The 11,301-nt window shown below is 33.5% G+C and overlaps 1 long non-coding RNA gene across 2 annotated transcripts in view; it reads right to left on the reverse strand.

The window, feature by feature from the left end:
* Positions 1 to 5,716, reverse strand: part of LOC146398656 (uncharacterized) — a 329,428-nt gene extending 323,712 nt beyond the window's left edge. For both annotated transcript variants that reach the window (XR_014819683.1, XR_014819684.1), the window contains exon 1: positions 5,633 to 5,716. This is a non-coding gene — a long non-coding RNA (uncharacterized LOC146398656). The remainder of the gene's footprint in view (positions 1 to 5,632) is intronic.
* Positions 5,717 to 11,301: the final 5,585 nt, after the last annotated feature.

Below are 11,301 nucleotides of genomic sequence, written 5' to 3' on the forward strand. Positions count from 1 at the left end.
GAGTTAATTTTTTTCTCATCACATCCCGTTTTAGTTGAGATGCTATTGCATTACATTAGTAAGCATGTAGTTTTTATTACATTTAAGAATTTCTGCTTACAAACACATACAATATAAATTTATTGACTCTGTCAATGGATTCTTCCAGATGAGGCTAATTTTTAAAAATGAAAATTAGATAAAAAATGTTTAGTAACAGATGGCTTCTGTACACTGCTGAGATGAATCTAATTTTCTTCTGCGGAATTTTTTATCATTAGAAAATTCTATATACATGATGCATTTTATTCAAGTTCTTATTTTGGCCAGGGGGGAAAAAAAATCTGAGCTAAAATTTGGCATCTCTCTGGAGGCTGAAATAAACTGTCTGTAGTTAATGCTGTTATAATTGAGTGACACTAAAATTTGGTGAATACCAAAGGGAAAGGATTTCATGACGACCAGCGACTTACTAAGTTGATATCTATGTAGGCAATTCTGCTACCAAACAAAAAAAAACTGATAATGAAATCAATATGTTCTGTAATAAAAAATACTCAGATCCAAATCAATCAATCAACAAGGTATTTGCACTGAATTTGGCACTGTTGCAGAGTATTTATAATTTATTAGAACTACCTTATTTTTGTGATGGACTAATTTTTTAAAAAGTTTGATACGGTCAATATTTTATGTCTATAAAATTATACATAGCACATATACGTATATATATGTACATATATATTTTGATATACTTTTTAACTTAATCCTAATGTTAATAAACATTAACATTAAAATGGTTAAATAAATCTGAAATAAGTTTCTTTGTAACCAGTACCCATCAAATATGATGAGCAGTATTTCAACAATAAGTTCAGAAGTCAATCATTCAAAAGTTTAAAATCAATGAAAAATGTTTGGTCATTTTATTATTTTATTTTAAAATATTATTACATAACCACCTCTTATAGGTGCTTTCACTAGGGAAGTATTATTTGCTGTACTAATCTTAAATATTTACACCTTGTCTTGGAGGTTCTAATTAACAGAAACAAAGTAATAGAAGTGAATATATTTTCAATTCCTAAGGCAAATGATTCATTACTGAAAATGTAATGAGAACAGATAAGTTAGATTTAGTTTCTAGTCTTCAATAAAACCTTAAACATGTCTAATATTTTAATAAATATGTATCTTCTCTTGGAAAATTTTTTATTCATTAATCAATGTAATGTTATACACAGAAGCTTCAATGTTTCAGAAATAACTTGGAGGTTTTATCTTTTTTAAAAAGGTACTATTTAAGCTCTTGCTTGTCTCAAGCTACCTCTTTAACAATACAGTCTGAAAAAAGTGGGTGAGCTTTTTGAATGTCCTTAGTTCTTATTTTCTAGCGTTGTGTTAAAAACATACACAGCGTAAGGATAACCTGACCCCCTTGCTGTACAGTGGGAAAATAAAAAAAAAAGAAAAAAAAAAAAACATACACAGCAGTAATTATAGCCAGTTACCTGGTTTCCTATCAACATTGACTTGATTTAAGTATGAAAAGCAATAGCTCTCAAACTTGTACGTTTCATATAATGTAGGTACCAAATAAATGAACTTAAGACATAAATATAAATCTCTTTCCTTTGTTCACATTCTTGGCTCAAGCCAGGTTAGAACCCAGTGACCCCAAGCCTTGAGCTTTTGCCCGCTCCCATCATCAGATCATTCAAATGTGGTGAACTGCAGTGCCCCCTCCCCCACCCCGGCTACTTTTTTTTTTTTTTTAATAGCTTAGTGAAGAAAGTTGCTGTCTGGCATTACTTTCTGGTTTTATTGTCCATGAACTCTTGGTCGGTTCTGTTTTTTCTATTTTATTGTTGTTGTTGTTTATAACAGGGTTCTCTTTAAAAATAAGTGTAATTATTTTTAAAGCTGTCTAGTTCAATTTTTACATTATACTTTTTCCCATATAATGTGCATTTATCAAGGCTTCAAGGAGCTGTCACTGTCCTGGGGAAGAGGGCTATCTGAACCTTTGCTACAAGGTGGTTGCAGTCATATGGAAGATCAAAAAAGAGATGACCAAATTCACCTACTTACATAGAAAAATCAATATTTTTTTCTAAGGAAAGTATTTTTAAATAGCTAAACATTGCAAGTTTTTATCTATGTGAGAAGTTTTGCAAGTTTCTATCTAAGTCAGTATGTGTTATAGTTGCCAATGTAGGATTAGTGAAACTGTTACAATAGATGTTGACATTTGAAGAAATAATTTTAAAAGGATTCAAATATATATTAACCTTTACATCACAAGAAATTTGTATGTACTTATTATATAACATAGATATGCCATTTGTGAAGGTTAATATTCTCATGGTATTTTGTTTATATATCTGGAGTTTTAAAACCTTTAAAATGAATAGAATTTTTAGAAACAATTATAAAATATTTGTAGAGTATATCAGTGTTATTCTTACATGTATAATATACACATTCATTCTTTAAACATATATTTATTGAGCAGGTACTTGTGCAAAACACTACTTGTGGATGAAAAATTTTGGATATTAGGGTGAATTAATGAATGCATTTCCATTTATGATAATCATAACTATTTAAAAGATAATAAATCAGTAGGAAGTGATAAAGAGTGGATGGCATGTGTGTTTATTCTAAATCTGATGCTTAGACATGGAAAACAGAAAGCAAGTATAGAGAAACCTTCATATTTTTCAAATTTAAGGCATTTAGTCAAGTGAAAGCTTGATGCTTTCAAGAAATTGAACCTGGACTTTATGAGTAAGGAACACAGAGACCCAGTAGTAGTAAAAAATAAGGCTGAACAAAGCCATGTAAGCAATGGAAAAAAAATGGCCAAATTTTCTTCAAACTGCACCAGGAACCCTTTTGAAGCCCTAAGGAAAGAGAATATTATTTGTATGGTAAAAAGATACTTAGTGTCCCATGTGAATAAATTCAGCCTGATTAAATGTTAAGTTCCTTCTGCCATTATTTCTCTCTTCATATCCATTATCCCACATATTCCACACCTACGTCTGTGTAAATTAGAAAAATCATGCAGTTATTTATTTTTGACTATGTGCACCTCTTCATAGGTCAGTCTTCATAGTTCACTTTTTGAGACCTACTTGAACTTGAGTCTTCTTAGAGTTCTAGAAGCAAAGAAGGTTGGTGAGGGCAGGTCCTGAAGAAAATCTGTAGTGCCTTACTAGGCAGCTACCTCAGAGGAGGTGACTATAGATTATGCAGGCAAAAGCAAGTCGACAAACAGCGTTGAAAAAGCTGTTTCTACTGGGAGACTCAGCAGAATTTAGGGGTCCAGTGTTCTCAGCTTCAACAGAATCTGCCCATGCCCCTATTCTGATTTTCAGGATCCCATTCCTTCCCATTAATGCCCACAGTTTAATAGGAGATACCCTGTATGGTTGGGAAATTCAAATTAAATTGTAGTTCAGTCACTTGTATGATGAGCCTATGGATTTGATTTTGAGAAACCTGAGTTCTGTGGCTAAGGAGATAAAGGAGTTTTGTTTTGTTTTGTTTTTTTCAAGGCAGATGTAAAAACTTTCAGGTCATATATTCTGAGCTTAAAATGGGAATTTAAACCTCTGAGTTCATCCTTTTCTTTTCCAACTTATTCCAGCACAACTATGAGTAACCAGCTGGTCTCATTATATTAACTGGTTGGCAAAACTGTTCTAAAGATATCAAATATATGGTCAACCAGAACCTCACTTTTATTGAGTATTTGATTAAGAGTATTCAATGATAATAGAAAACAAAACAAAACACACACACAAAAGAAACCATTGTTTAAATACATAATGCTGGGTCAATCAAATATCCACACGGGGGAATAACAAAGGTGTAAAAGAAAATATCTGAAATGAAAGTTTGATCACTGCCTTAAATCATATGCATAACTGAATTCCAGTAAGGCTGTAGACATAGATGTGAAAGGTAAAACAGTAAAGCTATTAGAAGACAGCATAGCTGAAAATCTTCAGGGTTTGAGTACAGATTTCTTAAACATGACACGAAAAGCACTTCCCATAAGAAGAAACACTGATAAGCCACACTATATTAAATTTAAGATCTTCTGTTGACTTAAAGATATTGTTAAAATAGTGGAAGTAGAAATAACAGAACTAGGAAGAACCCTTTTTTCCAATACATTAGTACCAGAATATATAGAGATCTACAAAGCAACAAGAAAAACAGAGACAGAAAGAAGTACCTACATGACAAAAAAAAACTATGAAATTGTGCCCAACCTAATTAGTCATAGGTTTTAACTGCAAATTAAAATCACAGTGAGAGAGCTCTGCACATCCAGAATAGCTAAAGTTGAGAGAAGCAGAAAGAAGCTAAAACAAAAGAAAACTGACAATACGAAGAGCTGTCAGGAATGAAATTTTCATACACTGCTCTTGAGAGTGTAAATTAGTAAATCTCTATAAAAAGTATTTTGCATATTTTACTAAAGATAAAAATATATTAATTTTATAAGCCAGCAAATTCACTAAGAGAATGTGTGCATCAGAAAAGCAATCATTGTCTACAAAAGACATGCATGTAAATGTCTCGGAAGTATTATTCAGAACAGTCCCAAAAGACATCTCTCATGACCATCTATAGAATGGATAAACAAACTGGGATATATTTACATAACGAAATGTTGTAACACAATAAAAATAGGTCGACTACATCTACATACAACAACATTAATATCTTTCACAAGCATAATGTTGTTTTACATAAGAAGCCAGGTGTAAAAAAGTACATATTGCATGACTCTCTTGGTATATAATTCAATACCGGCATTAATAGTCACTATAATGATACTTGGGCGGAGTGGGGAAGGTAAGTAGCAGTACTTAAAAAGGGCACAAAATGAGGTGTTTGACATACTAATATGCTTGGCCTAGGTAACATTTACATAAGCGAGCTCTTTTTGATAATTCAACAAGCTCTCTCTGCCTTTTATCTTTTACTAGATGTGTTTTTGTACTTCAACATAAAAAGTTGAATGAAAATATTCATGCCAACTATGGAAAAGAAATAGTTCCTTAACAAAAAGATTGTTCGGTGAGAACAATCCAGATTATATTTCATGTATTTATTCAAAAGAAAAGATTTTGAAGAATACCTCTCGAAAAGGGTATTTTAAAGTGGGGGGATGGGAGGGAGGGAGAGTATTCAGTGATATTTTGCCTACCTTTGTTATTGCTTCATATCATGGATATTCTTTACCACTGGAAATAGGCTCATGAATGCCTTTAAATCTAATCACATTAGAGAGAACCAATTCCAGAAATCTAGGATCCAATTTAGAAAACGCATCCTTAAAATTCTGTTCTCTAGAACCACTCTCAGTATCACTGTATGTGTCACTCAGGGTCCCAGAAGAGAAACAGAACTACAGAACCAGCAGGACATGTAGCGCATAGGATATATCTATACCTATCTCTCTATCTCCTATATATATTCTCCTATATATATATCCAATTATGTATTTATTAAATTTTACATTTATATACTAAAGTAGTACATAAAATGTCACATATAATATATTAAATGTTACGTAATATATTAAACATATATTACAAATGTAAATACATATAAAAGTTACTAACCGCACCTTCACGGAGGCCCTGCAAGGTCTGGTGGAGCAGCAGAGACGCGCGACTCAGCTCAGAGCTCAAGCTGGGAAGGAACTGCCGACGCTGCGACGTGCGTGACGTGAGGTCACGCAGTCTGACCTCGGCCGGTGCGGTGCGGAATGTGAGTCCGCCGGGAGCAGGAGGGCGAACGTCCAGACTGGCCCTAGCACCAGCTCTCTACCCAGTACAGCTGGTTCCAGAGAGCGAGAAGACACCAGAGCCCCAGGTAGGCCGACCCTACCCCCTACTGACACCAGGCCTGTGCCACGTCCTAAGGAAGAAGGGGGCAAGAGGAAGTGACAGGCTTGGGGGCCGCCTGCACCCCGTTTCCATTTCATGATATTTTGTAATCGCTTTCAAAGCTTTTTTTTAACCCCCTCAGGATCGGAAACACGAATGTAATGCAAAAATAACAAATATTTGAAGGGAAAAGGAAAAACACATGCATACATGTGCATAAATGTGTGTATTTATATGTGAATGCCTGCTTCTACTTTCACTTTTGATAAAATATATATTGAGCCTCTTTGTCACGGGGACTGTGTAACAAGTGCAAAACTTGGGCTAGGACTCTTCCCTTTAAATACTAGTGTCCAAGTTGAAAAAGACAAACAAAAAAACCCAGTTCCCAAGCAGATGATTACATAAAATGTATCAGTTAGTATGATGGGGAATAGTATGCTGTAATTGCTTAGAGCATGAAACAGACCAAAAATGTTGGCATACTGAGGTATAATACATTGATCTCTGCTTTTCCTACACCCCTACAACCTACTTTTACCTGAGGGCATCCTTTCCCTAGCTGTCCTATCTTCTTGGAAACTGTTTCCCTTAAAATAATTGTGAAATCCACTCCGTTAGTTCATGCCGGTCTCTGCTCAGATATTCATCTCAACGGAGTGGTTTTCCCGTCCACTTTATTACTTCATGATGCTTTACTCACTTTACCCTAATTTCGTTTTCTTCATTACACCTGCCGGTTACTTCTTTGTATGCTTTTGTGTGACCCAGTAGAACATGAAGCTTTATCTGTATTATACACTAATGTATTTATTCTTAGTATCTACAATGAATCTTGATACAGAGTTGGCACACAAGACAATTTTGTTCAACAGATAAATAAATATATACAGTTTAAAATTTGGAATATGTGTATAAATTAACCTGAGATGGAGAAAAAGGAGAAGTGAATTTCTCGCAGACAAAAAAACTTGAGCCAATAGGCAGGCATTTTGGAAAATACTTTCAATCAGCTGAACAATATTGAGTTGCTGAATATATAGCCAAGGATGGAGGCAGCAGGCAAGAGGAGAGGTTGAAATAATCATTGGATATAAGTTTGGGCAGAAAGGATTAGAAGGGAAAAGACTGCATCAGATATGCCATTTGAGTGATGTGACAGTAGTCTGGATGACAGATGATGGTAGTTTATTCTCAGGGAGGTATGGTAAGCTGGAAATTGCACATATAGTAATGTTTAGGGAATAGAATTACATCTCTTTAAATTAATTTGATATGGAGTTAAGGAAGAAAACCAGACCAATCGTGAAATTTAAGTTTCTTGTTTGAAAAATTATACAGAGGAGGAAAAAAAGCAGGATAAGTGGTATGGATTATGAGTAATAATTGGAATAGTGGACATTTTGAGTTTGAGGTGTTTGTGGAGTATCTAATTGTACCTGTTCAGTAAGAAATTTTGCTATATGAATCTGAAGATTGGGTGAGACCTAGGAACGGGTGATAGACATTTGAAAGCCTGTAAGTAATAATTGATACCATTGAAATGGATGAGGTAAATCAGAGAGGAAATGTGGGATAAAGTAGACCTGGGACTCTGAAGATGGGAAGAGAAAATAGGTGCCACATTCTGAGTGAAGATTGATCTTGTCATAGTGATGGATGCCAAATTGTTCATGGGAACTGAAGATATTTTTATCTTACGGCTTCTATTTTTTAATATTGACACTGTTCTGTGTAGTTATGTGATATGCACTAGTCTCACTTATCAAACTTTTCTTTTTGTCATAATACATTCATGTAAAATCTATAGATGTTTAATGTAGATTCTTACTTATTTTTGAAAATTATGTGACTATGGACAGGCATCCTTGTATTATTTGTGTCTGGATTTAGCTTCTCCCACAGTCAGATCCAGAGAAAAGAAAATGAGGGAAAGTGGTTTATTCGCGAGGCTCAGGGGACATCAGTAAGGGAGTGGAGCAGTTTGTAAGGAGAGGAACCTTAGTTAATAATGGCTGCCCTATCTATCCTGTTACCATCATGCATGTTTGGAACTTAATTTCAAGGGGGAAATTCTGGAAAATGGTATAAATACAAGCCTCAAGGGAGTTGCTGTATGTACATAAAAACTCCCAGCAGACTTTAGTTGAGATGATTAGCGGAGTTAATTACTTAATTACACAGTCTTCAGTCCATATGGGCAATAGTCTTAAGGCTGTGGAGAGTGCCTTGAAGCAAAGAGATGCGGACTTGGGTACAGCATGAGCAAATGACAAGGCCTGAACTATCTGGACTAGGCTCCAAAGGACTAGAGTTTCAAACTGTTCCAGGATTCTTTTATTCATAATAAAGCCATTCTAATAGCCTGTATCACAATTGTTTTGCATATAATTGATTCAATATTTTCAAAATTAATTGATTCAATATTTTCAAAATTAATTTTAGATTTAATTATTAAGGCCAATTTTGTGCATTTCTTATGGCCTTCAAGCATGCAAGCATGACTATGCATTATATAACCAAACTACTCTCTAGAATGTGTATTTTTTTAATTTAGTTTAATTATTAGTGCAATATATACCAAATCTTAGGTTAAATTATTCTAAAGATATGCTTTTATAGGAATAAGCAATATATACTTGAATTCTTTTGATGGTTTTAAAATTACTAAAATAGAATAAATTTGATGTCTCTATAGTTGCTTTATTCCAAGTATACCCATTAGCTTACTTTTCTACTCTTCTCAAATCTTCTATGAATTTGACTAATCACAAATATAGTTATGAAATGCATTTTCAATTAATTTTATAAAGGGGATTTCATATAGTAGCCCTATATTTTTATACTTGCTTTATGCTACTGTGTTCCTTTATCAATTCTATTTTTAGCATAAATTTTATATTTATTACATTTACTTTGTTTTCTAAAAGCATCTTGCCACATTTTTAAAATTTTTGTTATATCTTGATAAACTTCATTTTACATATGAAATATAAAAAATATGGGAACAATTTTAAGCAGCAATTTCATAAAGTTTTTCATTTACAATCAATATAGAACTAATCATTTTACATTTTGTACCCTTAAGTATATTTCTGTTTAAAAAATAGGCACTTAAACATAGCCTTGAAAAATATTCACCTCCTAAAATATGGAGTAATTTTTATGTTTATTGTTCAACCTAATATACACTAAGATTTTTGTAACATCTTTATTAAGATGGCAATCAAAATTTTTATATTTATTTAGGTACTAGGTATTGATGATAGTATTAAAATTATTTATGTTTGAAATATTTAGAACTCTATGCTTCAGAAAAAAGTAATATTTTAAGTTCACAAATTTCTCTGTATACTGCCCAAACTTTGCTAAGGGATCATTACTTTTTTTAAGGAAAACTTTTATTGCTATCTTATGGGTATACCAAAACTGTCCATATTTAATGCACGAGATTTGATGAGTTGGAACACATGCATATACCCATGTGAGCATCATTACAATCAAAGTAATAAGCATATCCAACACCTTCAGATATCTCCTCTTGCTCTTGTGTGTGTTAAGAATACTTACCATAAGATTTACCCTATTGACGTTTTTTAAGGTGCACAATAGAGTAACATTACCTGTAGGCACTATGTTGTACAACAAATCTCCAGAATTGTTCATATACGTAATTGAAACTTTATACCCACTTAATAGCAACTCATTGTTTCCCCCTACTCCAGCCCTTGGCAACCACCTTTCTACTCTATGCTTCTATGACCAGCTTATTTCACTTAACATAATGCCCTCAAGGTTCATCCATATTGTTTCAAATGGCAGAGTTTTCTTCTCTTTTAAGGATGAATAATACCCCATTGTACATATATACCAAATTTACTTTATCCACTCATCAATTGATGGATATTAAAGTTGTTTACTAAATTTGGCTTTTGCTAATAATGCTCCAGTGAGCATGGAGTGGTGATATCTCTTCAAGAGCATAATTTCAATTATTTTGGATATGTACTCAGAAATATAATTTCTGGATCACATGGTAATTCCATTTTTATTTTTTTGAAAGATCTCCATGCTATTTTTCATAGCAGCTGCACCAATTTACATTCCCACCAACAGGATGCAAGAGTTCCAGTTTCTCTACATCCTTGTCAGTGCTTTTTATCTTTTGTCTTTTTGATAATAGCCATCCTGATGGGTGAGATGTGATATCTCATTGTGGTTTTGATTTCCAGTTGCCTTACTATTACTGATGTTGAATACCTTTTCATATATCTATTGGCCATTTGTATATTTTCTGTAGTGAAATATCTGTTCAGGTCCTTTGCCCATTTTTCAATCAGGGTATTTGTTTTTGTTGCTATTGAGTTGTCTTAAGTTCTTTATATGTTTTAGATATAAATCCCTTATCAGATAATATAGTTTGCAAATACACTCTCTCATTCCATATGTTGCTTTATCATTCTGTTGGTTGTTTCTTTTGTGGTGCTAAAGCTTTTTAGTTGATGTAGTTCCACTTACTAATTTTTGCTTTTGATGCCTGCGCTTTTGGTATCATAAACAAGAAATCATTGCCAAGACCATGTGAAGAACCTTTCCTCTTTGTTTCCTTCTAGGAGTTTTACAGTTTTAGTTCTTAACATGCAAGTTTTCTATCCAGGTTAAACTGATTTTTATGTATGGTGTAAAGTAAGGGTGTAACTTCGTTCTTTTGTATGTGGAATCCAGTTTTTCCAACACCGTTTGTTGAAGAGACTATACTTTTCCCATTTTATATTTCTGTCACCATTGTTGAATATCAGTCTACTGTATATGTTGGTTTATTTCTGTGATCTATATTCTGTTCCATAATGTGGTCTATGTATCTGTCTTTATGCCAGTATCATACTTTTAAAATTACCGTAGCATCGTAATATATTTTGAAAGCAAGGAATATGATGACTTCAGCTTTGTTCTTCTTTCTCAATCAGTATTTCTTTGGTTATTTGAGGTCCTCTGCTGTTCTATATATATATAAATATATATATATATATATATATATATATATATATATATTTTTTTTTAGGGCCACACCTAAGGCATATGGAAGTTCCCAGATGAGGGGTCGATTGAAACTGCAACTGCTGGCTTATTCCACAGCCATAGCAATGCCAGATCCGAGCCACGTCTGCAACCTGTGCTGCAGCTCACAGCAATGCTGGATCCTTAACCTGCTGAGTGAGGCGAGGAATCAAGTAAATCTACATCCTCACGGATACTATCAGGTTCATTACTGCTGAGCCACAACAGGAACACCCTGAATTTTAGAATTATTTTTCTCTTTCTATAAAAATTGTGATTGGGATTTTGATGGACATAGCATTGAATCTATAGATTCAATACAATAACCACGTTAATGTCTGAAGGGTAA

Source organism: Sus scrofa, chromosome 11 (genome assembly GCF_054392235.1).
Source record: "Sus scrofa isolate SSC_HxYL_T2T_F1_AM1 chromosome 11, Sscrofa_HxYL_maternal_Yorkshire_Landrace_v2.0, whole genome shotgun sequence".
Taxonomy (NCBI): domain Eukaryota; kingdom Metazoa; phylum Chordata; class Mammalia; order Artiodactyla; family Suidae; genus Sus; species Sus scrofa.